Consider the following 23867-nt stretch of genomic DNA (forward strand, 5'->3'; position numbering starts at 1 on the left):
ACACTAGGTGACCACTGTGGTCTCTTCCATCCTGGCCCATTGTGGGATTCTGTGAATATTTCTGGAATAACAGGTTGGGTTTACCCCAGTAGCATCTCCTGGGGGTGACAGCAAAGTGCTCACTGACCTCTAGTGGCTTCAGGGTTTGGATGAGTGTTCATTTTTGGTAGGGGTGGTCTGGGTTGGGGACAGACAACAGGAGCCAGGTCCATGCCTGTGACACTTCTATGCCTAAAAGGTAAGCCCAGGGGACAAGTCAGGTAATAAAAGTCAGGACCATCTGTCCTGCTCCCTCTAGAGACACCTGAGGCCTGCTGGATGTGCTGTGGGGAAGGATATGGAAAAGCTGGGAATGGGATAGTCCTGTCAGCCCTTTGTTAATACCAAAAAATGTGTGTCATTGCTGAGCTCATACCTTGTGTTTCAGAGCACACTGCCCACAGGGAAGAAGATGCTTCCTGGCCTGCTTTCCAACTTCTTTCTTTTAATAATGCTGTTTGTCTCCCAAATTGTGTATTCCTGCTGTTCCATCTTTCCCTTTGAGAATGAAAACAAGGACAGGTCACTTGCCTTTTTGTACAAGGATCTCTCTGGACATCTCTGAGAGGGGGAGAGGGAGCAAAGGAAATGAACCACACAAAACAAAATGAGGGAACATTTTTAATTGGAAGTGTTTTGTTTTCACCCGGATTTTAACTTTGGAGAGAGCCTCACAAATACTCTCTCAGGGTCCTCTGCTGAAGGGCTTTATTCTGCCGCAGTCGCCTTTCATGGTGCAGCACAATAGCTTTTGTTTCAGAAGTGTGGGGCAATGAGGACCTTGAATGCCAGAGGTCTGTATTATATCCATAACTGTAGATTTGGATGGTGGAACGGAGGTTGGGGGGAAGGTGAGAATGAAAAATTTCTCCATTGTGTAGATGGAGTCCTTCCAGCAAACACTGGCACAATAGGAAGCACATTCTTAAGAGCTGAAGCAGACTGTGGATAAAGACTCCCTCATTTTGTACATAATGGTCCCTGTGCTTTAACCTTGTACAGCTGCTATGACACCTGCTTTTCAAAGCCTTTGTGGCAGAACAAGCAGAGCTTTGTCTGCCATACACATTCTGTGCCACACATGTTAACATTTCTCTTTTTGTATTTACTTTTGTTTCCCCCACCTTCTCTCTCCCTCTTTTTTTTTCCTTCTTCTTCTTTCTTTTTTTTTTTTTTTTTTAAACATAACAGTTATGAATGAATGGCTGAAAAGTAATTTCAGCCTTGATTCCGGCATCGTGTCCAGTCTGGAAGTCTGCAGATATTGTAATGCAGAATAAAGGGCAGATATTAGACTGGGGAGTGCTGTGCTCCCTTTCTAGCAAAGCCTCAGCCTTTGTGTCTCCTTCCTCCCCCTTTCCCCCATTTCCCTCCCTTCCCATCTCTCTGGCTCTGGTTTGAAAGGACGGGCAGAACCCATCACAGCTCACGTCCCCTCCAGCAGGAAGAGCTGCAGGACTCTGTGGCTCTGGCTCACTCACCCCTAGGACTCAAAGGGATTTGTCTGGGATGGAGGAGGGAAGTCCAGGTCACCATTCTCATGAGGAGATGGAAAAGGTTTGCAGCACCAGAGTCCTCAAGCAGCTTTTTTTGGGCAGGGATCCAACCCTAAGCAAAACAAGCCTGCAGCACGTGGGATCTCTGGGATCTTCCCCTCCCTGCAGTGGGAGCAAGGCACAGACAGGGTGTTCTGGATCACCTCATAGCTCCCCCATTCCTAAAATTCCTTGGTTGAGAAGGTGCTGGCTCCAGGGGGCAATGGGAACAGAAAAAAGTGCTCCTGATCTGTCCAGGAATAAGGGAATGATGACTCTGACCCGTGGAGCAGCTAAAGTCCAGATCCTGAGGTCTGATAATGAATCATGTAATGACAAGGGCATTGATTGGTGGCACCACTCCACAGAATTATCTGGAGTAAGGTGATCTGCCAGTGCCTCATCCTGCAGGTCATGGATCACCTACATGAGGGTTTGAGCAGCCTTCTCTGCTAGAAGGTGTCCTTGTCCATGGCAGAGGTGTGGAATGAGATGGTCTTGAGGGTCCTTTCCAACCCAAACCATTCTGGGGTTCTCTGGTCTCTGTAGGAAGGAGGTTCTTCTCCATTTCCCTGCACAAGCAGAATCAGGACTGACAGGGGCCACCAGTATGGGCCTGCTGCTCCTCTGAGCAGCCCAGCTCAAGCTCTGGCAGAGAATTCAGGCTGGATCAAGCTGGGATGATGCTGGTAACTTTATTCTCTCACAACTCAGGAACCAGAGCAGGAGCGGATGACCAGAGGGAAAAACTAGTGATCCAAAGTTAGGTATTCCAAGCAGGATGCACTGCCTCTGGGCAGGACAAGTTAACAGGCCCAAGGAGTAGCAAAACCCTTAATAACCACACCCATTCAAATTATCTGGGCTTTATTATTCCATTTGTTCTTGTGGCTTGGGTGGTTTCCTTTGGTTTGTGGCTGCAAAGTCAGCTCTGTTCAAAGGCAGATTTTAAGGGATACAGGGAAACATCTTCTCCTCAGTTAACCTCCCCCTTCTCAGAGCATGTGGAAGGGGTGGGGAGGATCCCTAGTGATCCAGACTGTCCACCAGATTCAGCTCTTTTCCAGCACTGGTATCCCTGTGGCATGAGAGGAGACATCAATGACAGTGAGAAGCCTGGGGCAGGAGAGGTTCCCAGCTCCCAGACACTACACTTATATTTTCCTTTTTTTTCAAAGGCAGAAAGAGGCCAAAATCTGAAATGAAAGGCAGAAGCCTGGCTTCTGAAATCCTTGCTTGAGTCTCAATTTTTCATGAGAATAACCCAGACATTTATTTCATGCTTGCTTTCATTTCTAATTATTGACGGGAAGTGCCAACCACATTCACTTGATCTTTAGCATGTTCAGACTTGTTGGGCAAGGCAAAAATCCATGGATGTATCCAGAGGACATCCACTGCCTGCAGAGTGTGAGCAGCTGGCAGGACAGCAGGCAGCAACAGCTGGAGCAGGGCTGAGCACCAAATTTCAAATCTTGGATGCTGGGAGAGATCCATGGGCACAAACCCTGCCTTAGGACTGTGTTCAGCGGAGCTGCTGCCCAAATTGGGAGACTCTGCTGAGATCCATGTTCTTTCTGAAGCATCCCATCTTTTCATGACCTGAATCCAGGCGTTATTGTTGTTTTAAGTATTTTTCTCATTAAACTGGTTTGGTGTGAAGCTTGGACATGGGAACCTTCCAAGTCCAGACACTGGGAGCTGAACACGAAATAGCTGAATGAGAATGAGGAGAAATTAGAGCTGCTAAAAACCAGTTCTCAAGGTTTTCTCACCACCCTCAGGAGTCCTTAGCAAAGATGCACTGGACTGTGCTGCACAAAGGTTTGCTGGAAGGGAGGTGTGAATCCCAGAAGGCTGAATTTCAGCATATCCTCAGAAGTAGGAATTCTTCATTAAAAAAAAAAAAAAAAAAAAGGAAAAAGAAAAGGGAAAAGAGCCAGAGTGGGTGCAACTCAGCCCTTCAATATTCAGCCCTCCTTCATGTCAGACCCCCACGTTCAGTTCACGCCTCCATATCTCAGCTGTTAATGGAGCAGGAGACAATTTCGGCACGGAGCCATCCGGAGCATAATCCTGCCATTTGAAAGCACATAAAGGCACTTCATAGCAGCAAGTGTCAATAGCCACTCCCCTATTGATATAACATCCCTTCCCTCCTCCATAAACTCCGGCTGGCAAAGAAAATAAACAAGGGTTAGATGAAATCTAACCCCAGCATAGCTATAAAAGATGCTTCATAAAAAATAATAAAATAAACCAACCCACAAAAAAAGTGATGTTTAATCTGCTAATTCGTGCTCAGGGCCCTGCTCCTTGTTTAGGGAGTATGTGCAGAGAGCAGCTCGGATTCGGGAGAGGGGGAAAACACAGCTCAGATCCTCCACCACCAAAGCTGCTGGGAGACCTGGCAGACACCAGATAAAAGATTTAGTGGGAGGGGGAAGAGGCTGAAGCTAAAGAAGCCCTTAATCCCCAGTCTCACTGCAGAACACTGGACATCCCTGCATCCCATGCAACGTTTGCATCCCACAATGGAGGGCATGGATCAGCAATGTGCTGCCAGAGGAATTTGGAAGGAAACCAAAAGCCAACTTGCTGCAGACATACAGTTCACACTGGGGCTTGCCTCAGCCTCAGCTGGGACCCCAGAGATGCCTCTAGATCTGCCTCTCCCATCCCACCTCCCCACCTGCAGATAGTGGCAGTGAAAAAGGAAGGACTTACGCACCTAAATCAAGAAACACAGACCACAAAATCTCTTTTTTGGCAGCTGAGGTTCTGATAGCCTAGAAATCCTTGCAAGAGTACACGTGCAAGGCTGCCCCATCCCTGGAAGTGTCCAGGGACAGGCTGGATGGAGATTGGAGCAACCTGAGATAGTGGAAGGTGTCCCTGGCCATGGCAGGGGGTGGAATTGGATGGGCTATAAGGTCCCTTCCAACCCAAACCATTCCATGATTCTGGGATTCTGTGCAAGCACTGGCCAGTCCTCAGGCAGCTCCTAGGAGTGTCTCAGGAGAAGGTCTGACCTGCTGGGAGGAGGAGGCCTGTTCACCCCTTCCCTAATCCCACCTGAGTGGGCTTATCCCCCACAGTGCCCCAGCCCAGGTAACTGTACCCAGCAACATCCCTCAGATGTGAACACCGGCCTAGGAATCCTTAGGGATTCTAGGGAATCTGTGCTCCTTAGGGTTTTTCAGATCTAACCTCTGCCTGTCAGTCTGTGCTCCTCAAGAAAACATGGACCTGGAATGTTTTTGAGATGCCCAAGCTTTCCCTGCTGCCACACAACTCCCTGCACTGGCTGCAGGAGTTCTCTTGGATATCAAGCCATCCCACTCCACCTGGGAGAGGTTGAGTCCTCACACAGAGCTCATGAAACCCATCCTGAGACCCACATCAGGCAGGAGCACATGGAGCATCACCAAACTTGTACCCTTTTCTGGGTCTGGGAGAAGAGTCCAGGCTCTGGAAAATTACAGACCTTTCCAAGAGTCCTTGCAGAAGTTTAATCTCCTTCCTGCCCATCATCCTGGAAGGTTTTCAGAAGGCCTTTCCCTTTGTTTCTAGGAGCTGGGTTTTTTTGTGAGGCTCCTGGTGTCCTGTATGGGCAATAGAACATCCAGAAAGAAAAAAGTAACTATCTGAAAGAAAAAAAAGTAAATTACTGCAAAACTGGGAAAAGGCACCTTGGATGTCCTGATGGAGCACAGGGATGTACTTAACTTACATGGAAGCAACCCAGACATGTGAGGAGGGGCCTTCAGAGGCCAGGGAGGGGGTGAGGCAGCAGAGACTTGGCCGTGTCCAGTTTTTCCATGGGTCAAATGAAAGATGATTAGCAAAAAAGGAGCCCCTTATTGGTTAATGAACATCTCTCAATTTACAGCAGCAGAATGCTGGGTGCTATCAAATGCAAGTCCAAGTTAAAGCTATGACTGCTTTAATAATCAATGACTGCAGAGTATTTAAAAAAACAGCGAAGCTTTCAGGGGCTTAAGACTTATTGCTTGCATTTTCTCAGCTTTCTTAAAGAAAAAAGGGGTGTTGTAGAAAATGGTCAAATTTATCATTTATAGCAAAATATTAATGTAGCAGCAGGAGACTTGATGTGGCCATCTATCTCCAAGCATTCAGACTTCAAAGGAAGCATAAACACGAAATTAATGGTTTGTCTAGTGTAAAGGAAAAATAAATGCAAATGTAGCCTCATTAATACCAAGTGGGTGACTTCTTGGTTTATGGGGTTTGGATTGATTTTGTCAAAGGCCAATAGATTTATTAAAAATGTCTTTTAAATTTAGCATCCCTATACCCATTAGTTGAAAGAAATAAAATTCTCTGCAATTGCTACCACCTCTCCTCCTCCTCTCTCCCCCTCCCTGGATGTTGTTTTACCTAAATAAAGTTCCTGCATTAGGACTCACTTTGCTCTGAAATATGTCTCTTGTAGGAGCTGCTATAAACGTCAGCATTTTCCCCGGCATTGGTTTATGGGCAGAGTGAATTTTAATGGCATCGTAATCTCGCTGCAATCAATTGTGCTCCATGGGAGGGGAAACCTCAGGGAGTGGCCATTAACCACAGCTCTGCATCACTCCAGGCCTCAGGAGCTTCCAAAGGGATTTTTTTCCCCTGTTTTTTTTTTTTTTTGTTTTTTTTTTTTTTTTTTTTTTTTTTTTTTTCCCATACCTGCTCACCAAATGTTTGTTCTGGGCTCTTTCATCCCCTTCCCCATAGCTCCAAGTGGGCTGAGAGAATGCTCATTCCTAAGGATGAGGTTCTGGCTGGGACATCTCACATCCATTCCCTACCCACCAGAAGAGCATGGGATGTTTTCCAGGTGTCCCAGGGATAACAGTGGCAGCTGGTGGCTGCCACCCCTTGAGTGACAGAGTGAGCTGATTTAACCCCCCAATGAACCCTGTCCCAACACATTCCATCATCTGCACCAAGGCACATCCCCAAAACCAGAGGCTGATGCACAGCATGGAGGTTTCTTTAGGAAAATACAAGAATACAACCTTATAGCCCCACATCACATATTTTTGGGTGGCTGCAGGGCTCAAAATCACAATGCACTGCTCCAAAAATCATTTGGAAGTCATCTCAAACCACAGTTCTTTGGTTAAAGTTGATTTGTTCAGGCCATCTTAAAGAAAGGACTTGAAAAGGTGCTGCTGTGTTCCCACAGCTGTGTGAAAAAATGGGACAGTGTCGTGGGAGAGAAAGAAAAGGAGAGGAACAAGATCTGGGCCCCAAGGATGTGGTGGATCAAGTAAAGATGAGATGAGGAAAATGTGTGAAAACAAATCTAGACTAGGAGAGAAGAGATCTAAACTCAGAAAAAGCCTGGAAATTGGAAATTTGAAATTTCTGTGAACAGAGGGGAATGAAATGCAAGGGAGACAAATCCCAGATCCCAGAATGACCCAGGCTGGGAGGGACCACAGTGGTCACCTGGTGCCACCTCCCTGCTCCAGCAGGGCCATCCCAGAGCCCATGGCACACACTGTGCCCAGACAGCTCTGGGATATCTCCAGTGAGGGAGACTCCACACGCTCTCTGCGGTCTGTGCAGGGCTCCGTCACTGCCCAGGAAAGTTCTTCCTCGTGTCCAGGTGGAACTTCCTGGGCTCAGTCCCTGCCCGTGGCTCTGGTGCCATTGCTGGCCCCCGAGCAGAGCCCGGGCCCTGCTCTGCCCCTCCCTGCACCCAGGGCCAGCCAGGGCTGAGGCCCCTCTCAGCTGGGGCTCCTCTCCAGGCTGAGCAGCCCCAGCTCCCTCAGCCTTTCCTGGGCACGGAGATGCTCCAGGCCTTTCCTCCGCAGCCTCTGTGGACCCTGCTCCTTGGAATCATCACACTCACCACACAGAAAAACACAATGTGGTTTATATTGCTCTGGAAAAAATAAAAATTAAGGTATTAAATTACCTAGGAATTGAAGTTTTACAGCCACCTGTACACTGGGTTAAAGATTGCCAAGGGATGCACCACCTCCAACCCAGCAAAAGATGCCACTTGGGAGCAGTGATTTATTCTGGAATTCTTGGCCACTCCAGATTTGCAAATTTTCTTTCCATCAGGAAAAAAAAAATGGGATGTAAATAGCTATTTGGCTCTAGTGGTCTGTATTGCAAGAAGCAATGGTATATTTGGAATATAGGTGGATACCCTTTGAATCCAATTGATAGTGCAGGATGAATCCACTCAGAATCATCCACTCAGGCAGACATGAATGTTGGGCAATAATGGGATAATTTCCCATAAAAGCTATTAAAAAAAAAAAAAAAAAAAAAAAAAAAAAAAAAAAAAACACCTCTATGTAAATTCATTTATTACAAGAAGTCATGAAAATCCACAAAATGAAGCTTTGTTAAAACCAGAAATATTTTCAGGGCAGGAGTCCCTGCGTATCCACAGCCTACCTGGCAAAGGCCCCCGTGCCTTTGCCTTTCCCTGCCTGGTGTGTGAATTCCTAATAAAAGTGACCCCATCTGCTGTCACTATCCATGCATAAATCTCAGGGCTGACAGCGATTAACACAAGACAAACGGTCAAAAAACGTAACACTCTCCTTGACCTAGAAATCATCAATTCAGGAAAGCCTCTGCAAACAGCCTGGAACCTGTCAGCAGGGCTGGGAGGGGAACAAGTCTCCCAGCTCATTTAAATCTTGTGGATGCAAAACATTTGTCCTACACGGGCAGGTCGAAATCAAACCCAAATAAGAGCAGAACACTCAGCACAAACCACACACAGGTGCTTTGTTTCCTCCAAGCAGAAACAAAATATTTATGGGAAAAGAAACCTGATTAGGTTCTCATTTGCATCCACATCCAAATGCAAACTCAGCTTCATGGGGATGTTTTAAACTGGAAATGCCACTGCAGCCTGTGCAGAGCAATTCCCAAGTCACCAACACAAGCCAGAGCTGACTCTTCCATGGAAATCTTTTCTGAACACACAGAAGAGCTCAGGAAGGAGCTGCACCCACTGGGAAAATGCTTCTTCTTGTGCTTGCAGTGCTCTCTGCCTTGTGGCACAGAGGAGGAATCCTCACTAAGCCCACACAGTTGGGAATGGGCATTTCCAGTCCTCCCTCAGACTTGGAATGCCAAGATTTTGGCATGGCCAGAGAGCAGTTTAAAAAATTAAAAATTATTTAATAATTAATAAGAACTAGGGCCAAGCCTCCTCCCCCTCCACCAGATTTGTGTTGTCCCTCATAGGGAGAGTGGAAGAATTTGGGTGTCTGACAGAGGAAGAACTCAATTGCAAGGAAAATCTGAGTGCACAAGGAATGCCAAATCCCCTTGGGGTGACCTAGAATCTGAGTGCACAAGGAATGCCAAATCCCCTTGGGGTGACCTAGCAAATGAGGAGGGCTGTGTGGTAATGGAGCATTAGGTGCAACAATCCCTTACCTGGGAAGTGTGCCTGGCATGAGCAGTGCCCATGGCTCCATGGAGCCAGCCAGTCCCAAACATTCCCTGCCATTGGCACCCAACTCACACCTCCCACTTCGACCTTCAGGAAAAATACCACATTCCAGGAGTTCATGGCACAGCACCCCCTGTACACAGCCAAGCACTGGGAGCAAGGAAAGATGGATGGTGTAGGCATTTCAAACCTTTCAGATATGGGCTCAGGAAAGCCTCCACCTCGTCCTGCTGGCGCACAGGGACAGCTCATTTCTCCTGACACAAACTGGGATCCTGGGTGCATTGGGGTTCTCCAGCCTTGCTGATACAACTGTCAGTCCCTGCAGGCTGCACCAAGACACCAGCCAAGACTGCCCTTGTCCTCATTTCGGGATGAAATCAACCCTTTGGAGCTGCAGCAGGTCCAGAGCTGGAGACAACACCACATCTCAGCTGAGACTGCTGGGTTGCCTCCCCTCTGTGCCCTTCCAGCACCTCTGGAGCCATGATCAGCCCTTGGAGCAGGCACTGAGCACCAGGAAGCTCCCAAACTGGTGTCATTTATGAGAGCTTCTGTCTGGCTGCAGAAGGAGCCAGTCAATACCTCAGGCTGCTACTTCTCCTCCTTCCCCCAGTGCTCCAGGGCCGTTTCCTGGTGCCCACGCTGGCAGCAGAGGATTCTGCTACTTCTCCCTTTCTCATTTCTCATTTCTGACAGAGCTCAGAAAAAATTACAAATTCCTGCAGTGAGTGAATTCCTGCTAAACATACAGCACCTCTAATATTGGCTTGCAAAGTGAGAGACCTCTTGGCAACCACAGTCAGACAACCCTTTGAGCTTGTCTGCACTGCCATGGTTCTCACTGGACAGCTGGGAGTGAATCCAAAGCACCAGAGCAGAGCTGCTCTGTGCTGACAGAGATCAGTTTTTGCAGCAGTCATTGCACAGGTAAGATCACCGTATAAGAAAAACAGGATTATGGGGGATGTTTCTCTTCCAGCCTTCAATTATCATGAAAAGAAAGATGAGCCATATTTAGGGAAAATTCTCACAATATACCTCCTTGCCTTTTTTATATTTTAAAGGCCCTGGAATGCTAGGGCAAGGGGAAATGTCTTCCCTCTGTCAGAGGGCAGCCTTGATGAGATGTTGAGAATAAATTCTTCCCTGTGAGGGTGGAGAGGTCCTGACAGAGGTTGCCCAGAGCAGCTGTGGTTGTCCCATCCCTGGAAGTGTTCCAGACCAGTCTGGACAGGGCTGGGAGCAACCTGGGATAATGGAAGGTGTCCCTGGCCATGGCAGGGGTGGGACTGGATGGGCTTTATGCCTCTTCCATCCCAAACCCTTCTGGGATTCAATGGCATATTTGCCTCCAGGCACAGCCAGTTACCATCTTCCCCCAGTGAGCTCCTGTGATCCAATGGGAAAGGAGCTTTAGTGGGATGGGTCTTGCTGGAATGTTCCCTGACAGCTCTGCATGGTCTCATCTCTCTGCTTCCAACCAGGCTACACTGGAGCTTGCACTGAGTTCCCTGTGTCTCCTCCAGGCCCATTCAGATCACATGGAAAGGAACACTCTTGCCTGGGACTGCTGCCTCTGCTGGTGTCTGCCCAAAGGATCCAAATGTTGTTCCTTGCTTTGCTGTATTTGTACTGCTCCTGGTGGAGGCTCACAAGGATTGAGTCTGTCTGCCCTCCCTTCAAGAAGAGCAAAATTGTGGTTCTTATCCAACAGCAAGTTCAAAATCCATCCCACAGACTCAGAAAAGGCTGGGTGTTCAGTTAGCCATGGTTGGTTCATTGACAAGTGTGGTAGCTTGAACAATTACCTACAACACCCCAATACATAAATGAACATTTCCTCCCTTCCATGACATCCAACAGGCCAGGTCTGGAGGTGTCGCTCCCCTGCACACAAACATTCCCTGGCCAGGCAGCTGCAGACTTTCCCACTGCCCCGATTTTCCAAGGGTCCCCGCACTCCTCCCGCACTGGCATCTCAGGAAACCAGGTCTTCCTCCTGCGTGTACCAACATGAGCCTGAGATAATAAACAAGGCCTAGAAGAAGAGAGAAATCATCAGGGCTGTTAATTTGACACCAACTCTTTTGATCTCCTCTTCAGATCATAAGGGAAGGGTAAGTGTGCTTCCTTTTAATCTTCACTCCCGCACTTTAAAGGCCTCAATAATGTTCCCACCAACCAGATCATTTTCATTTGCAACTCTAATTAATCTGTGAATAAATATGCTTCGGAGAGGTGGATTGATTTAAATGAGGGCTGTCTTTTCACCTTTAATCTATAATGCTGTATTTCTCTCTCTTGAGAAAATAGCTCCTAGCTTGCACTCTCTGCCTTTCTCCCCAAGTTCATGCAAGGCTCTTTCTCCTCTTTTTTATTATTATAAAATAATGGCTTCAGCAGGTGAATAAAAGGTTAGGCAAGTTTGACAAAAATGGGAAGCTATTCACCCTTGCTACCTTTAATCTACTGCATTCTCCTCCTAATGAGTGTAAATTACCCAAGCCATTTCACAGAGCCTTTCTCTGGCATAATACCTCCGGCAGCCCATTCTCACAAGGGCGGGTTTGTATTATTAGTATCAGTATTATCTTTAATCTTTTGTGGTCTGAAGAATGAGGACAACACACGGATCCACACCAGGCAGTGGGAGCCAGGCCCAGGGTAACTGGGCAGTGTGAAGGAATGGGTCTTCCAGCAGGAGGATCCAGCGTCCTGAGAGGATGGAAACCCACAAAAAAATGTCCAGCCTTGCAAAACTTGGCTGAAGTTTTCTCTAAGAGTCTTTAGTGGCTTCAGCCCCAAAACCCATCCAGCTCCACAGAGAAAAGGGCCAGCTAATTTCCATCTCTGTTGTAAAAAGTCCCCAGAGGGTCCCACTTTGGGAAGGTGATGGATCTGGGAGATGCTGGATTGTCTCACTTGTAGGGATGTTGGGGAGTGACCCTTGGTAGAATTGAAGGAGCACCCTGGAATCATTTAGGCTGGAAACACCTCTAAGAACATCGAGTCCAACCAGGGCTATCACTAAATACTTTCCCAAGCACCACACCGACACATTTTTTGAACTCTTCTGGGCACAAAATAACAAGCTCTGAGGACAGAAAGGATGAAGAAGAAATCTAATGTAAAGCATCCCTCACAACCTCCGAGAAACCCCAAACAAAGCGGAGGTCTCGGAGGAGATCTTTCAATGTCCATCTCAAATTGCCCCGCTATTTAGGAGAAACCAAACAAGGGTTACATGCCAAGGAGAACCTCAGGAGGAGTCTCACATCTTCACTGGTAATCTGGAGAAGGCATTTACGACATTTCTCCTGGAGGTACTCAAGTCTAATCAGAAGATATGACGGAAAAAGGGTCTATAGCATACAGGATATGGGCAGGAAAAGCACAAGGTTGGGATCAAATAGCCTCATCCCCAGAGAGAAGAGCAGCCTCAGAAATCACACAGAGCTCAGGGACTGCTGCAGGTGAGCACTAGGTTGAACTGCACTCACAGTGAGCTAAAGAAACAGACAATCCAGAAGAAATCAAAGAACAGACAATCGCCAAGTGGTCAAGATGACTTGAGGAATTGCCTAAGAGGCCACAGCAGGAAGCAGGATGAGAGCACTTGCAGCTTCACAGTGATGTGCAGCTGTGGTGAGTTCTGGGAACAAACTGAGAGCAATACCACTTTTCCATGGAAATCCCTACATCCACTGGCCTTGCCAGATCAATGGAGCGCAGTGATCAGCATCAAGCCACATCCCTCACTGGCAAGAATTGATGCCACCCCTCAGCATCCATGGGCATCACCGTTCCCTGCCATCTGGGATGCAGGACAAGGAGGGCTGGATACGGCTGGGGAGCAGAACCAGCCTGGAAAACTCCCCTTTCCCAAACTTGGACAGTGCTCCGCAGAAGAAATGGAGTTTCCACTTGGTCCAAGATAATAAAATATCAAAAAAAGTCCTCCTGGAGCAGCATGAAAATCTTGGCTTTGCTTCAAGCAGTAGCTGGGCCATTGAGGAGCCCAGGCTGTTGCTGAAGCCTCCATCATTCCTCTCATCTCCGCTGGTTCAGGTCCCCATTACTTTGGTTATATTATACGTCGTGCTTTTATTTTTTACATTTGCCACTTGTGATTATTATTCTGCAGCCTAAGAATGCCTGATATTCAGCAGCCCTTTGTTTCACTCTCATTATGCACACATATATGTTCAAGGTCGCCAGTTAGTCTATTATTCAAGTGGGCACTTTTTTTTTTCCTATTTCATCCCCCTCTCCCCAAAGAGGCTCGGTTCAAGGTCTCACATTCTCTGCTTCCTCCCTTAAGTTTTACCATTTCTCTTCCTTAGAAAAACATTTTCCCTTGCCTCACAATCTCCAGTAGCTTCCATTCCATTCAATCCCTGCTAATATATATATCCAAAAGCAGCCCAGGGCAGTCCCCACGCCAGCTGCTGCTGTTGTTTTAAAAGAATCAAAGCAAGCTCTTTATTTCCTTCCACTCTCCAACAATTTCTTGAGTTGCAAACTTCAGTACAGAGCATTCTTGGAGGTGCCCAGGAGATTTCCAGAGCATTTGCAGCAGTCCTGACAAAATCTCAGGCTGCTCCGTGGGGATTTGGGTGATAACCACAATGGAACATGCTCACTCCTGCCATCAGACAGGAATTTTGGCTGGACTGCTATTGTTTTGTTTGAAACAAAAGGTGAACCAGCAAGGGATCACCCAGCAGGCTTATGTTTAATTTTGGATGAGCAAGGAAAATATCATTTTAGCCCCTTACAAACCTATTTGTTTGTCAAGTGACATCCCCCTCAGCAAACCTCCCTCTACTATCAGTCATCTCTCATTATCCAGGTGTACTTATGTACGTGCAGGAAAAAAAAAAAAACAAACAATGGAAATGCTTTCTGAGCCCTCCAAGGAGGAGCCTCACAGCACCCACTCCTGTGAGAGAGATGCAGCTGTGATTCCACAGCGTTGCACCTTGAGACAACCATTGAAACAAGGAAATTCAGGCTGTTCCCCTTGGGATGGGACTCACCAGAGTCCTCTGTGAGGTGCCAAGGAGGAAACTGCACTTTTATGTGCAGGATAAAGCTCATGCCCCAGGGAGAGGAGCCAGTCTGAGAAGGAGGTGCCTTCCCCAGGATGGACACTGCAGCTGCTGGGGCTCTGTGCTGCTCCATCAATGGCACAGCCTGGCTGGGAACCACAGACATATCCAAAGAAAAGCTGTCAGGGAATAAAAATGTGGGCAAAGAGTTAATGGGAGCCAGTTGCACTTCTGTCAGCAATCACAGAATCGTGGAATGGTTTGGGCTGAGAGGGACCTTAAAGCTCATCCAGTCCCACCCCTTGCTATGGCAAGGACACCTTCCTCTATCCCTGGGTGGTCCAAGTTCCATCCAGCATGGCCTGGAACACTTCCAGGGATCCAAGGGCAGCCACAGCTTCTCTGGGCACCCTGTGCCAGGGCCTCAGCACCCTCACAGGGAAGGATTTCTTGCCAATATCCCATCTAATCAACATTTCTCTGGCAGTAGGAAGGCATTCCCCCTTGTCCTGGCACCCCAGGCCCTTGGAAATTATCTGTCTCCATGGTTTCTGTTGGTTCCTTCAGGCACTGCAAGGCCACAGTGAGGTCACCTGGAGCTTCTCTTCTCCAGGTGAACAATCCCAGCTTTCCCAGCCTTTCCTCCCAGCAGAGCTGCTCCATCCCTCTGATCACCCTGGTGCCTCCTCTGGACTCTCTCCAGCAGCTCCAGCTCCTTCCTGTGCTGGGCCCAGGGCTGGGGCAGCTCTGCAGGTGGGGTCTCACCTGAGCAGGGCAGAGGGGCAGAATCCCAGTCCCTTTCCTGCTGCCCACACTGGGATCAGCCCTGGATACCCTGGGGTGGGTCATGGAGAAGATCCCAGACCATGGGGAAAATGTGCAGAGGACACCCTGTATTTGTAAAGGTTTTTGCACCATTTCCTTTCCTCAGGCTCAGTCCCACAGACCAGCTGTGTCACCTTTGATTCACATAACCCAGAGGGCCAAATTTCATTTTCCATGGAGTCACCAGGAGCACTTTCTGAACACTGGGGACTTTACTGAAGTCATGGAAGCAGGAGATGAAGTTTCTTGGCACATGGCTCCACATGACACAAGAACCAGGCCAAGACAAGGAATACTCTGCCATATCTTATGCACATGGATTTTTTTTTTTCATTTAGGAGCAGAAAGAATTCATCTCCCATCCTCTACATCACAACATTTCTCAAGGCCCTCACACCCCAGGTTACCCTCACCACATGTTTTATTTATAATCTGCTCTGCCCCCTCTTTCTCTTATTTTTCTGCTTTATTTTTTTCTTAATTTTTTTTTTTTGTTTGCCAGGCTCAGTCGCAGCACAAGGACATGGGGAAAGACATTCTTTCAATTCTTCAGGCATTGTGGCTGCCTGAAATGGGAAACAAGACAAAGCCAGAGAAGAAAAGCTTATTATGGGCAGCCTAGTTGGAAGAAAATGAATCACCAAAACAGATAGGTTTCAATGATCTCAGGCGAACTCCGCTCTTTATTCCACACACCCGCGTCTAATTGTTCCAGAAAATGTTCATCTGCTTCATAATGACAGCAATAATGGAAATGTGAATTTCCTTATGTGAAATAAGGAAAAAAGTTTATTCAAGGGTCTGCTTTGGAAAGTACAGCCATAATGCACTTTCTTTTGGGGATTTAATAGAATTTCCTCTCAGAGAAATTGGATGGATAACAAGTAATTTTTTAAATTTGAAGACTATGTGAGCCAGAAGAGTTTCCTGCCATGAGAGAGGGCTCGTGGGGTAAAGGGACAGGGCAGTCTCCTGGTACTGGAGAAGGGACAGGATGGGAAAACTCAATGGCATCATTTGCCCTGCTGGCAACCTGTCAGGGCCCCTCCTGCTCTGCCCAGCTTTTGTGGGGAGATGGTAACAAGTGCCCCAGTTTGAATTCAGGACCTAAAAGTCACACCACAAGTCTAAATCCCTCCCCAAGATCCATCTGGGCTGCAGTGCTCGCCTCATTTGGTGAAGGGTGGCATAAGCAGGACGCCTTTATGTGATTTCCCTGGGCAAGAAGAGCAGAAAGAATTCCAGCTGGGGGAATTTCATGGCAGGCTGGAGCAGACCCCTGAGTCAAGACAAGACCAAAAGGAACAACAGGAGAACCCCAGTGTCTACAAGGCACAGGACAAAAGGAGCTCACTGAGCTTCCTGGAAGAACCTGGAGACCTGAAGTGAAATGGGAACAGCTACAACTTCCTTTGGGAACTTTGGAGGCAGAGGGAAGTAGCAACAGAATATGTGGACCTGAGTTCACACTGTGGTGAAAATCTCTTCTTGGTCTGCAAGTCCATCTGATGTTCTTTAGGTGCTGATGGTACACAAGGCAAAGCAGAATCCTCCTGACACTGCAGCTCACTCAGAGTCATGGATTCCAGGAATGGTTGTGGTTGGAAGAGACCTCAAAGCCCATCCATTTCCACCCCCTGCCACAGGCAGGGACATCTCCCACTATCCCAAGCTGCTCCAAGCCCCATCCAACCAGGCCTTGGGCACTTCCAGGGATGGGGCAGCCACAGCTCCTCTGGGCAACCTGTGCCAGGGCCTCAGCACCCTCACAGTAAAAAAATTCTTCCTTACATGCAGTCTAAACCTCCCCTCCTTTAGTTCCAAACCATCACTCCACATCATCCCGGGGCTCAGCTGTGGGTGAAGTCCACCAGTTCTAAGACATGATGCAAAGTGTCCCTCTAACTTAACATCCAGGCTCTCTCAACTCTGCCTCTAGTCCCTTTCTAAGGCTGGAAGTAAAGATTTAGGCCACACTAGGCATACAGGATATTTCCTGTGGCGGGGCAGCAAGGGGGTTAAACAAGACATGAAGAAAACCCTTGTTTAAACTGTTAGATGTGAAATTGTTCCCTGTGGGAAACGTGGCAAAGTACCCAGCACGTCCCTGTGTTCCTGTCTGTCAAACAGAACCGTGCTGCAACTTTCCAAGGAGAACATTTTGACATGAGCTCAGGCAGGAGCCAGGGTTGGAAGGGAGGATGGCTCCCATCCCATATCCTTGAGCTGCAGGGAGGGAAAGGCTCCATTCAATTCCGCAGGATCCTGAAGGACGTGACCAACTTCGAAAGCCATGAGTCATCCGACGGCAGCCAGGCAGGAGGAGAACTCCTGCAATTCAAGCTGGAATTGTGCTCAAGTGCTTCAAGAGCCGAGGCCTGAGAAAACAGGCTGGCAGGTGCAATTTTCCCCCAGGAGAAATTATAAACCTCCTCTTGTTGATTTATTTTAAGGGGAAGGAAGATTTCTGCTCCATAGGTTTGTTTTTTTCTCTACAGGACTCCCTGGGCTAGTCCTTGTCTTGATGTGAGGAGCAGTCAAGGAGAAAGACAGAGGATCTGCAGCAATAAGAATTTGCAGAATTTAGGGGATTCTGAAAGAGAACAAGAACAACCAGGAGATTAAAAAATACATCCAGTAGGTGTCTTCCAGCTCAGCAGCATAACTTGGCTTGGGGAGGTAAGCCAGGTGCACCCCTGGACTCCCCAAAACCCATTTCCTGAGCAAACCTCCCCCAAACTCTATCTCAGCTTAATCAGGCATCTGGGTGGCTCAGCAAAGAAGACCCCAGTTCCTGATGGCAGGAGGCTGCTTCTTACAGGAAAAGCACTTGGGAAGGACTAGAAGGAAGTGTGACACTTCTCATTTTCTTCAAATCAGGGTTTTGTCTGACAGCACCTCTCTGTTCACTGTTCCTACATGCAGGACTTTTGAGGGAGACACAATGAAGTTCCTTGGGAAAGCTTCAGCTGGGAAACTGCTTAAAAGATATCTGATGTTTATGTTTAAAGTTGTAATGCTTTAAGTTTTATAAAAGTAGCAACCTGGGCTTTCCCAGGGAATTAATTGCACAACTTCCAGTGACATTTCAAAGGAGAATTCAGGAAATAATCTCCTGATTTCCAGCATCATTTACAGACAAGCAAAAAGCACTTTCCCCCACCCATAATTCAGATTCATCCCAAAAAGGTGTCTGTTGTCTAAACAGAGGCTCTGTTTTAATTGGTGCCCGGTTTACCTTGGAGCAAGTGTCCCTGGAAGCATGCAGAACTAACCTGGAAGATCTCATCAGCAACACAGTCATCTGAGGCCAGACACTTCACACAGCAGCACCAAGGGCTGATGAGCCTTTTATGTCAGTGGAAATTTAAGTTTGAAAAAGCTTTAACTCCCTTTTTAATTTCACTCACATGGAAAAACGAGGAAGCACTTCCACAGCCGCATTCCAGCTCAGCTCTGCCTGTGAAACTACCTGCACAGGGATGGGTGCCCTGCTGATGGATTTTACCTCTGCATTTGGAGCCTGAGGTAGGTGAAAGGAAGGAATTCCTGTGTCACAGGTCCTGTGCAAACCCTCAGCTCTTGGGAAAACTACAAATGCACAAAAGGAACTAAAGAACTCCATGTCACACTAACACTTCAGTAATCCTGGGATAATTAACTGGGCTTGCAGGGTGAGTTGTGTCACCATCAAGGAGAGCTTGAAATTGCCCCCAGGATCTCGAGGGGCTGAGGGCTCTGTGTAAAGTGGAGGAACAAGTCTAGAATTCAGGGCTTGGAAGAGCTTTTTGTATCTAAAAGCTCTTGGTGAAGAAATCACCAAGTGAATCCCACCGTGAAATCACCATGTGAGGACCAGGAAGGAGGTGCACCTTGACATGGAAGTCACTTCAGTGAAGAAAAGAGCAAGGAAGAACAAATATCCATCTGTCTTCATCATCAGGGCACCAGAATCTCAGAGTCTGTAGCCAACCCTACTCAGTGTAGAACATCTTTTCTCTCCCTTCCCACTTAAAATATCACCCCCAGACCCTCAGGGATATGAAAGAAGGATAGAAAACATAAAGAAGCATCTCCCCTCAGGACAAAGAGCAGAGACCACCTCCCTCCAGGAGGCATCCACCCAGCACTAAGAACATTCTCAGCCTTCCAGAGACCCTTTTTTAAGCCCATCAGGCTCTTGGTGGGCTCCTCCACTTGTGCCAAGTAGGACCAGCTGCACCCTGTATCCTCCATCAAACCCTTTTCTCAGTCCACACCACATTCCCTTAAAGGGAGCCTACAAAAAAGCTGGTGAGGAACTTTGGACAAGGGTGGCAGGACAAGGGTTTCTCTCTGCCAGTGCAGGCTTAGGTGGGATATTGGGAAGAAATTCTTCCCTGTGAGGGTGGGGAGGCCTTGGCACAGGTTGCCCAGAGGAGCTGTGGCTGCCCCTGGAAGTGTTCCAGGCAAGGTTGGATGGGACTTGCAGCCACCTGGGATAGTGGAAGGTGTCCCTGCCTGTGGCAGGGCATGCGACTAGATGAGCTTTAAGGTCCCTTCAAAACCAAAGAATGTGATGATTCAGTGATTCACTGTAGTGCAAAGCTCTGCTTCATCCTAAGACATAAAATAGGCGTTTTCCAAAGGGTTTTGTTCTGCAGAATTGGTGAGTGAGGGGCTCAGGCATCCCTTCCAAGCCTGCTCCTATTCCTGCTAACAGATGGTGAGTGTTGCATCGAATCTCTTGCTGAATTGGGACTGGGATCTGACTTCTTTAGACCATCCATGGGATTTGGTTTCTTTAGACCCTCCACAGGATTTGGTTTCTTTAGACCATCCATGGGATTTGGCTTCTTTAGGCTGCTTTGACATCCTCCTGGTGGGTCCTGATGGCTGCATAGATCCCACACTGCCCCATGTCCCAGGGACTCCCCATGCCCACAGGCATCACAGCCACTCCACACCCACCTCCACAGGGCTCTGGAAGCCCTTTCCAGGTGCAGCCCTGACTCTTTTTGTTTTTTCCCCACCTGGATTCACCAGAGCCAGGTGCAGGCGCTCAGGGTTGGTTTTTCTGGAAGTGACTCCCATTGTTCCGTCCCCCCCTTGCACGGCCGGGCCGAACGCATGGAAGGTCAGTGAGAAATGAAGCTGCTTTTATCTGCCATCTCCCACCAGCCCTAAGCTGGGTCCCCTTTTTCACACTGAGGCCTAGCCAAGCATGAAGGAAAATAATTTTACCCAATCTCTCTGCTCTAACGCGCACCAACCCCCCGCCCTCCTCTTTTCCACAACTCCCCACCAATCTAAAAGGGAAAGAATTAGAAAAAAAAAAAAAAAAAGAAAAAAAAAAAAAAAAAGCCCTTTCCACAATGAAAGCACAGCCAGATAGAAATCTTGGTGAGGCACCACTCTAAATGTGACTGCAGCTTTCAGCCTGTCCTCACTCAAATATCGCCAGCCCCACTGTTTACTCTCCTGCTATAAAAATAATAATAATAATAATAAATAGTAACCTGGTGATTACTCATGTTCCACATAATTGCAACAGGCAGAGGAGAGAGAAGTGATTAATTTGCCTTGTGAATTATGCATTATTTCTCCAGCTCCTTCCTCCCCCTCAGCCCAGCTCCCAGCACACTTCTCCAGAGCTTTATTATGTATATTTGTGGGATATTGTCACCTGTCCTGGCTCTGCTGGAGCACTGCTGTGGGTGGGTATCAGTGGAGGCTTGGTGTTTAATCCGCTATGAGCACTCTGGGTTTGTTTTCCACGGTCGCCAGAGGAGCAGGAGGAGCAAACCTACCAAGACAAGGCTGAGAGCTGGCCCGTGTAATTCCCAGCTGCAGGATTTAGGGAGCCACACAAAACTTGCACAAATGAGACAAAGGCACTCCAGGCACAGCAAGGAGGCTGCTCCTCGGGCTGGAAAATCCTAAGTGGAATTGTTCCTTCAGCCCAGCCAAACATCAAATGTGCATTTGGGTTTCTTGTGGGAGCATCCCTGTGCTCCAGTTAACAATCCACAGTTTCCTGATGCCCTGAGCAGTGGTGTTTTCCTCAAATCAGAGCATAAACAACTCCACAGTGTTCAAAAAGAATGTGGATGTGGCATCATAATGAAGTGGGCATGGTGGTACTTGGTCAGAGGTGATGATCTGGAGGTGTTTTCCAGCTTTAATGGCTCTGTGACGATGTTTGGGTGTTCTTTGTGTCCCAGCAGATACAGTTCAGACTGGTGAGACTCCTCATATCCTTGCCTTTTTTGGTTGGTGATGCAGGACATGGAACTCTTGGAGCAAGTCCAGAGAAGAGCCATGAAATTGTTGAGGGGACTGGAGCACCTCCACTATGGAGTCAGGCTGGGAGAGCTGGGGCTGCCCAGCCTGGGGAAAAGAAGGTTGTGTGGAGACCTCACAGCAGCTTTCAGAGTCTGAAGAGGCTACTGGGAAGCCAGAGAGGGACTTTTCATCAGGAACTGGAGTGACAGGACTCCAGTGACAGGGGTAATGGGTTCCCGCTGAAAGATTTAGGTGAGATACATGGAAGAAATTCCTGGCTGTGGGGTTGGGGAGGCCCTGGTACAGTTGCCCAGAGAAGCTGTGGCTGCCCCTGGATCCCTGGAAGTGTCCAAGGCCAGGTTGGATGAGGCTTGGAGCACCCTGGGCTAGTGAAAGTGTCCCTGCCTATGGCAGGGGCGGAACTGGCACTAAGGACTCTCTCAACCCAAACCATTCTGTGATTCCACGATTCTGTGTTCCAAACCAAGCTGCAGAAGGGGTCTGGAGAATGAACACCATGCCCTTGGAGATGCACAAGGACACCAGACACCAACACTCTGTCAGCTGATGTTCCACCGATGATCTTCCATCCAGGAACGTCTTCACCCACTCCGTGTCCATCACTGGAGACCCTGAGTCAGCAAAGGACTTGAACATGTCCTCCCTTCCCAGCTTCTGCACAGCTGCTCCCAGGCTCCAGAGTGAAGGTGAGTTTTCCTGATTCCATGACCCAGGCAGTCACAACAAGTGTACAGATCCCCCCTCCCTGGGGTCCCTCAGTCAGCAGAAACACAGCCCATATGGCAGCACCAGCTCTCCGATCCACTGGGACAGCATCTCCTGCCACCTGACTGCTGGTGCTCCCAGGAAAGGGGGATTCAGTCTTCAGGGAGGCATTCAAGAGGAAAACCTCATGTCCCCCCAGTTTTGATCCCTGGTATTACCTACAGAATTATGTGATGACAGAGATCTGCTGGGGCAAAATCCATCCCTCTGCATTAATTCTGTAGCTACAGGTCCCAGCAGCCTCACCTAATGGTGCTCAGGGGACTGTGGTGCTTCCCAGACATCTCCTTGTTCCTCCCAAGGAGAGGCTGGAGGGACAAAGCATGGAAAGCACAAGTGAACCCTTCTCTAGATCTTCCTAAGGAGATTTTAGGAGAGATCACCTACTAAGGAGAGGCTGGGTACAAATTTTCAGGATCTAAAAGCTGATTAAAAGCTCAGATAAGGTCAGCTTTTCCCAAAAGCTGCTTTTGAAAAGCCCTCTGCTTCCCTCTTTTCCTTCCTCACCATCCAAAATCCCTCTCCGCCTTCCTGAAGGTGAAAAGAGCTGAGCCACGGAGGGCTGCCAGTGAGGGAGCTCCCCGTGCTGGGCTGCTGGGTGGATTTGTTCCCGCTGTTTTGTGCCTGGGTGGATTTGTTCCCACTGTTTTGTGCCTGGACGTGCAGCCCAGACAACGGGCATTGAGTGCCCCAGGCCCTGGGGACAGTGCTGTCCTTGCTCTGCCATCAGGTGCACACAAAGACAGGAGCCTCTGCAGGAGGAGAGCTCTGCAGAGCTGAAAGGCGATTAGCATATTCCAGGGGGAACTTTTTTGCTCAAAATGAGAATAAACAGAACTGAAGGATTACAAAACCAAACATGGAACATTACATGGAGCAATAATTGCCTCCTATTATTTCCCTGCACTCACCAAAACAGCTATTTAGACAAACAAAAGAGCAAAGAAAGGCAGAGACCAGTGCTGAAAGTTGTTTTATCTCTACTAATCCCCACTGCTTTGATAAGTCTGTAATAGGATCATTTGGCATCTCCAAAGTGCAGCGTCTCAGGAAATTTCTCTGTGCAGGCAGGTTGTGCTCAGGTGTCTGCTCCCAGCTCCCAGCTCCCAGCTCCCAGCCATGGGATGAGCACAGAGTCTGTCAGACTCTGGGCGCACAGTGGAGGGGAAAACCCACACCTCTGTTTTTATGCGTGGATACAGGGAACTTTGTGCACCTCCTTTAGCTAGGACTGCTTCCAAATATTATTTTATTATTGTTTTATTAGGCTTGCTTTTGTATTTCATCACCAGGCTGCTCAGGTCACTGGTGAAATCACCATCCCTGGAAGTGTTCAAAAGCCACGTGGATGTGGCACTTGGGGACATGGGTTAATGGTCAATACCAGTCCTGGGGAATGCTTGGACCCAATGGGTCTATTCCAACCTCAACAATTCCATGATTCCGTTGTTATCAGTTTAATTAATATGCATGGTCCTTGGTCAAATTTAGGTGCATTTGCCTATATTTAAAGTAGCCCATTCCGCAAATGCTGTCAGTCATTGGATTGCCACAGACATTGGGATCAAGGAGTGTGCCAGTCACCAGGGCTGTGCTACTCCATCCCAGCTGCTGGAAACAGCAAATACCAACATTTGTCCTGAGTCCATAAGAACCCTTTCTCAGTTGTTTGATATTTTCAGTCCTCACAATGTCCTTTCCCTCTCCACATTATGTTGTTTTGTACCTAAGACACTCACACACTCCATTTTTTATGTGCTCCAGGAGGTTTGAATTCCATGCTAGTTCCCATACATGCTCTTTTCCATCTCCTCCCAGCAAGGACCATGTTGTCTGTCATCACTGGTGGCAATGTCCCCATCTCCCACCTGCTCCCAACACACATGGCACAAGCAAGAAACTTTCATTTTCCTCCAAAAC

The 23867-nt window shown here is 48.0% G+C and overlaps 2 long non-coding RNA genes across 2 annotated transcripts in view; one reads left to right on the plus strand and one right to left on the minus strand.

The window, feature by feature from the left end:
* LOC137480180 (uncharacterized) overlaps window positions 1–18511 on the minus strand; it is a 222304-nt gene extending 203793 nt beyond the window's left edge. The window contains exons 1-3 of the long non-coding RNA XR_011002737.1: window positions 18406–18511; window positions 18136–18245; window positions 14748–17490 (exon numbers count right to left, since the gene is read on the minus strand). This is a non-coding gene — a long non-coding RNA (uncharacterized lncRNA). The remainder of the gene's footprint in view (window positions 1–14747; window positions 17491–18135; window positions 18246–18405) is intronic.
* Window positions 18512–19055: 544 nt separating this feature from the next.
* LOC137480181 (uncharacterized) lies at window positions 19056–23867 on the plus strand. The gene is made up of 4 exons (XR_011002738.1): window positions 19056–19190; window positions 19513–19608; window positions 21650–21868; window positions 23712–23867. It is a non-coding gene; the product is annotated as an uncharacterized lncRNA (long non-coding RNA).

The sequence above is a fragment of the Anomalospiza imberbis genome, chromosome 10, assembly GCF_031753505.1.
Source record: "Anomalospiza imberbis isolate Cuckoo-Finch-1a 21T00152 chromosome 10, ASM3175350v1, whole genome shotgun sequence".
Classification (NCBI taxonomy): domain Eukaryota; kingdom Metazoa; phylum Chordata; class Aves; order Passeriformes; family Viduidae; genus Anomalospiza; species Anomalospiza imberbis.